The sequence below is a fragment of the Cydia strobilella genome, chromosome 14 (assembly GCF_947568885.1).
Source record: "Cydia strobilella chromosome 14, ilCydStro3.1, whole genome shotgun sequence".
Taxonomy (NCBI): domain Eukaryota; kingdom Metazoa; phylum Arthropoda; class Insecta; order Lepidoptera; family Tortricidae; genus Cydia; species Cydia strobilella.
In genome coordinates, this window is record NC_086054.1 from 13,856,822 (window position 1) to 13,863,666 (window position 6,845).

The following is a 6,845-nucleotide window of genomic DNA, read 5'->3' on the forward strand; positions in this document are numbered from 1 at the left end:
TTTAATCCTGTATAATTACTTACGTTATCTCAAATTATTTAAATTATTTACGTATACGAAAAATGAAACGTTACCGTCAAAGTTATTGTGACTTATGTGTATATTCGCTATTATATACACAGTGTTTCCTGTAACAGGAGCAATAAATTAAACTGGAGGCTGTACGCCTCAAACCGACCAACATTTGTTCAGCTACTTTTTAAAATTATGTTTTTTTTGTTAGATTATACCTTTTTCATACTAATTAAATATTATTTTCAATGTACGCTGCCATCTGTGTGTTTGACGTTGTTTGTCACCCTTTAAACATAACAAATTTTGCAATAAGTACATTGCGTCGTATAATAAACTTTAAAGTTTAATAAAAATCAAAACAAGTTATTTTTAAAAGTTTCTGAACAAATGTTGGTCAGTTTGAGGAGTACAGCCTACAGCATAATTTAAATTGCTCCTGTTACAGAAAACACCCGGTATATAATTAATATAAAACTAATCCTAACTAGGAATAAGTTTTGCGAGAGTGGGTCCCAAGGCTGGATGGATTTATTTGTGTAGGTAATCCATGGGGCTCCTTTCGTAAATTTGTTGTTTATATTAAAATAAAGTATAAATAGTAATTGTTTATATGCGCCAGTTTATTGAAACAATAAAAGTGACGCTGATACGCGCAAATATTTGTTTAATTTTTATTCCCTTACTGATACAAAATGTATGGAACACAGGAGAGACAGACATATAAATAAACATAATAAATGTATGTTAGTCCCCAAATGATAAAGCGAGGAGCGTGTAGCTCAATCTTCTTATAAACTGAAAAGACTATGCGCCCAACAGTGGGACATGTATTGTGTAATGTGGGCAAATTATGATACAGGTATTTCTCGACTATTGAAAGCAAGCTGTAAAAGAGAGTGCATGAGGGTAGACCGAGCGCGGCCTACACAACATAAATAAATAAATAATAAATACATTTTACAGGACATTCTTACACAGATTGACTAAGTCCCACGGTAAGCCCAAGGAGGCTTGTGTTATGGGTACTCAGACAACGATATATATAATACCTATATATAACACTAGACCCTACTAATAGTGTTGTGTTCCTGCCGGTGAGTGAGCTCGAGGGAGAGGAGTGTTAGGGTCGGCAACGCGCATGTAACTCCTCTGGAGTTGCAGGCGTACATAGGCTATGGAGACTGCTTAACATCAGGCGGGCCGTATGCTTGTTTGCCACCGACTTAGTATAAAAAAAATACTTAAATACATAGAAAACACCCATGACTCAGGAACAAATATCTCATCACACAAAATAAATGCCCTTACCGGGATTCGAACCCAGGACCATCGGCTTCACAGGCAGGGTCACTACCCACTAGGCCAGACCGGACGTCAAACTTTGACACCGATCTTCAGTCACCCGTGAACATGATGCATGTAACTGCGTCGAAATATCGGGAGCTCATAAATAATACAAAAGGTAATCACGGTCTATATCCCGGTCAATATAAGTCTAGTGAAACTGTAAAGTTTACATTGAAAATACTTCAACAATAGTTATTTGCCCACACCAAGCGAGGAAAATACTGTAGGTATATATTTTATTTATACAACGCAAATCTAATTCAAAATAAACGTTTAAAAATAATTCTACCAGCCAACATGAGAAAACAAATCAAAATTTGCATCAGATTACTTTTCCGCTTTTGTGAAATAAATGAAGGGTACAGTAGCCATCAGATATATCGGAGCGGCCAAGGTGCTCACAAATATCTGAACAGGCCTCTGTTGTCAAGGCGCTAGGTGCGTGTTCAGATATTTTTGAGCACCTCGGCTGCTCCGATATATCTGACGGCGACTGTACACGGAAAGAACATGTCTAGTCACTTTGACAACATTTTGAGTTATAGCGGTTTGAAAGGAACGATGTGGGTAATTAACCATATTATTTTCGTGTATAGGTGTTTTTAAAGTGAGACAAAAACGAGTTATATTTATAATTGCAGCGGTAACAGAAGTTGTAACATAGTTCATTAAGGGCTCTACATTTTGAGATTAAAATCTCTTTTTCCAAAAATAGTGAAGACATGTTCTTAAATGTAAAAAAAATTTGCCATCTGTAGGTATATACAATTTATAGATAGACATGTTCTTTCCGTGTACCCTTCAAATGTAACTATCTCAACAGTTTTTGAAGTTTAAAGAGAGCATTTACGTGCTGGTGTAGTAAAAAATAAATTATTTCATACCATACACGAAAATTAGTAGAAGTACCTAGTCCGCAATTATTTTTTGACACAATTTATATTTTATAACTTAGAAATAACTATAAAAAAGTAGGTAACTTGACCGTGACGTCACTTATGTTCTGTGTTTCATAGATAGCGGCTATATTAGTAATCCATAGCGGCTTAGTAATTGTTTTATTTTATGATACTGGAGGCAAACGAGCAGATGGATCGCCTGATGGTAAGCGATCACCGCCGCCCATGGACAGCCGCAACACCAGAGGGGTTGTAAGTGCGTTGCCGGCCTTTAAGATGGGAGTATGCTCTTTTCTTGAAGGTTTGAAGATCGTATCGGTTCGGAAATATCGCAGGCGACATTAAGTATTTTGATATAAATCCCTCTCTTGACATAAACACGTGTAACCGCTTATAGGCCCATGCGTATGTATGACTCAAACTCTTACATATGGTCGTCGTACTTGGATTTAAAACTAATAAATTAGCTACTGTCAATTTTGAATTATATTTTACATCGAATTAGTTGTCTAATTATTACAAAAACATTTTACTTGTTCAGTGCAAAAAGTAAAAAAAAAAAATTTCACCATACAAATAACTGTTTTACGTGTTTTCATATACATATTTCATATACGAGGTTGAGTCACACAGCATTCGATATATGTCTAAAAAAAAATCGCCAAGTAACTCTGGAATATGAATTTCTTCAGCTTTTCTTTCTAAGACTCATGCTGATTTTCCAGACGTCATTTTAAATTAATTTACAGCAGTGAAAAAAGGTCTTGTAATAATAGTCCGTTTGCAATTTGATTCACCCACGTTGCTTAGGTTGGTATTCCAACTGTCCAATTTTTATGTCCAATGTGTATTTGCATCTCACATTTTGCTTAATGAGAGAGTGAGACGCAATGCACGTTGGACCAAGAAACACACAGGTGGAATAAATAAACCACCCTTAGATATAAATAAACTGAATGATCTTGGATAAGCGCGCCTGCAGCGATCGCGGGGAAATTAAACTTGAAGAGTACTTTCGGCCTTCCGTTATTAGGCCGGTACGGTAGTTAGGGGCCGATAGGAGCGGTATCGGAACTTTATAAACATTCCGATTTATTGCCTTTAGTTGCAGTGGGCTTAAAGAACGGAGTTTTAGAAAAGTCATAGAGCTTTTTTAAATCACAATACGGTTGCCAAAAATATAAATCTTGAGGCCTTTCTCTAGGGACTTCAGCGATTCGAATCCTGAGTTTTTGACTTTCGCTTGATAGAAAAAAATCACGAACATAGGACTAAAATGTACTTTAAACTAAAAATATAATAGGACTTATTAAGTTCGTTTAAATTTAAATCATTTGCAATAGAAACAGAAATGCATTTGTTTTGTTCCATTTCATTTTCAAGCAAAACAAAATTAACTTTTGTTAAACTGCATTTTTTCACAAATTCTGCTTTTTGTTTATGTATGGCTGTGGCTGGGCCTTAGGAGGCTAACTTAAGGTGATATTTGGATGTCAACTGTTGCGACATTACTGCAGCGACGTTCGTCGCTGAATCCTTCAATTTAATCTGTACTAGAGAATACGCGTACTCGACCTTACGTCAAAAATAAAAAAAACTCGTTCTCATTTTAAAACTACGTAATAATTATGAGATGCTTGTGTTGAAATAATTTATTCCTGAGGACCTAAAACTTTGTCAAGTCGCTTCAATATAAGACGTAAGTACAGTGGGTACTTACGTCTTGACAAAATTGTGGGGGTTGTAAAATACTGTGCCTTTTTCTTTAAGAAATAAATATATCTAATCTAATCTAATCTATGCACTCTTGAAGCTCGCTGTACATTAGTATTAAAAACATGTTATTTAAACACAATTGGCAAAACTGAATACGCCTTCCGTCCAATATATCGGCACGTGTAACTATAAATATTACACGATACATAAGGTCCGTGTGACCATATAAATACGCCTGGGTCCATAAACAAACGATTTGCTGCGGCATCAACAAATAGCGCTGTATAAACTGAAGCGTGGGACCAGCGCAGTGGCGTGGGGGCCCACTGGTGGCGGTTATGACCCCATAAAATATCCATACGTTTAGTTCTTACACAGCAGCATCATTTTTACCGTGTCATCGCTCACTGGTGCTGAGCATAAGGCCTCTCTTCAAGTAGGTTAAGTTAATCTCATCCTGAAGTTAAGCCACAAAGCGCTACACTTGCACCACCATCCCACTAACCCAGGGTTAAGGGCCACTTGCAACATCCCACTAACCCGGGATTAACCGGTTAAACCTGGAGTTACCATGGTTACTAGTACAATTTATTTATTTAAACTATTGCACAAATTTACAGAAAAAGAGTACAAATGGCGGACTTAACGCCTTGAGGCATTCACACACTATAATTTGACACTGGGTTCGGGTTAACCCCCGATTAGTGGGATGGTGCAAGTGGCGCTTTTAGTGACCATGAGTCACTGACAGTGTCAAAACTGACATATACGCTAACGGCCACGTAATTTACTTTCTATACATCTCGCTCGCACTAATATGCAAGTACGAGCGCAGATATATTTATTTACTTATATGTATGACATCCACCTATGAAGCTAAATGACGTTAGTTAGACGCTTCATTCTTCTGAAAGCAGCCAACTTTTTATGATTCTTACGTAACTAATTTTAAAAGTTGGATATGTTGTTAGTGCACGGAAAGCTAAGTTTATGTTTTAAATTTGAGTGCTTAGGTTAGGAGATTGAAGAGCCTTGCATAGGAAATGACATTCTGCAGCTGCTGGTTTAGTCTTCTTGCCTAAATTTGAAATAGTAATGAGGTTGTAACCTTTTAAGTATAACATATACTTGTGCCAGGTGGTGTGAGCTTTACTGATTCCGAAAAAAAACATATTTTTCTCAAAAATATATGCGTTTGCTTAATCCACGGACCCGCTGACATGGGAGCCCCACATGCAGCTTAACCTAAATAAAGGGCGTTCAAACACGGCGTGAGCCCGCGCCGCCACCAGAGCTTTTGCATCTGTTTACTAGTGTTCACTGCAAGTCTGATATACATAATATCAAATTACAAATAAGTATACTCGAAAATATAATTCGGGGCTATTAGCCTGATTCAGGCTAGTGTTTTTGGGGTTTCGTAATCGAAGGGTCCGAATAAAAGCCTATAAGTAAGCATTTATTGGCAAACAATATGTCTGTTGGTTAGCGGGTTGTATTCCAAAAATAATTGAAACTAGTACTTTGCCCGCGACTTTTTCTGCGTAGAAATCGTCAAACTGGTACAAATATTTACCCACTCCACTCCATTACCACTCCCCTATGTAGGTACAGTCGCCATCAGATATATCGGAGCGGCTGAGGTGCTCAAAAACACCTGAACACGCACTCTCCTTGCATCGTATTCCTCAATATTGAGGGTCATGACCACCCTTTTGTATCAGTTTCTCTCTTACGATCTTTCTCCATCTGTTTCTGTCTGGCGGTGTGGAGAGCCATGTGAACTGATGTGGAGTCAAGAGCGGTGCGGATCTGGTCAGACCAACGTATTGGACTGCGTCCACGTCCAGGCCTTTTCCCATTTACTTTGCCGGTTACAATGAGCTTTTCGAGGTTGCCACTGTCTTTCTTTGCAATATGACTGAAGTATTCAAAAACTCTACGTAGACATTCGGATAACAACGAAACTTATGTACGAAATATCATTTCGGAATGATCGGGATGAGTTGGAACTTATGTACGAAATATTATTTGATATTTTTACCAGTTGCTTTTCGGCGAAGGAAAACATCGTAAGGAGAACGGACTAATCCCGATAAGGCCTAGTTTCCTCTGGGTTGGAAGGTCAGATGGCAGTCGCTTTAGTAAAAACTAGTACCTACGTCAATTCTTGGGATTAGTTGCCAAGCGGACCCCAGGCTCCCATGAGCCGTGGCAAAATGCTGATAGAAGGTGAAGAGGAAGATGATGATAAGACATTCAGATGACAGCCGCGACGAGATTTTGATTTGATTTGATTTTGAGTTCTGATACGGAGCATCTTTTTCCAGCACTACATATCGAAGGCGTCAAAGCGTTTGCGGTCAGCAGCTTTCAATGTCCAAGTCTTAGCGCCATACGAATACGTACTTAACATCTTGACAATAAGGCATGTTCAGATATTTTTGAGCGCCTTGGCCGCTCCGATATATCTGATGGCGACTGAACCCTCGTACAATATTCCTTTGGGTAATGAATTCCGGGATAAAACGTGTTCTTTATCCTTTTTCAGGTTATAATTATACTATGAGTGCGAAATGTTATCGAAATCCTTGCAGCCTTTTGCGTGAAGGAAAAAAAAACGTCTAAACATACAAAATAGTGGCTCTGTGGCATTTTTCATTAAGGTTCGTCAAAGGACAACAACACTCGAAAGCTCTAATCAAAGGGTTCAACAGCAAAGTTGCTAAGGAGCTTCTAGGGCTCAAAAGACACAAAACCTGCGCGGTGACTAGAATACTGATTGGACACTGCAAGTTGAACAAACACACATTTCAAATTTAATAGGAAAGAAACAAGATCCGACATGCAGGTTCTGCCAGGAGTCAG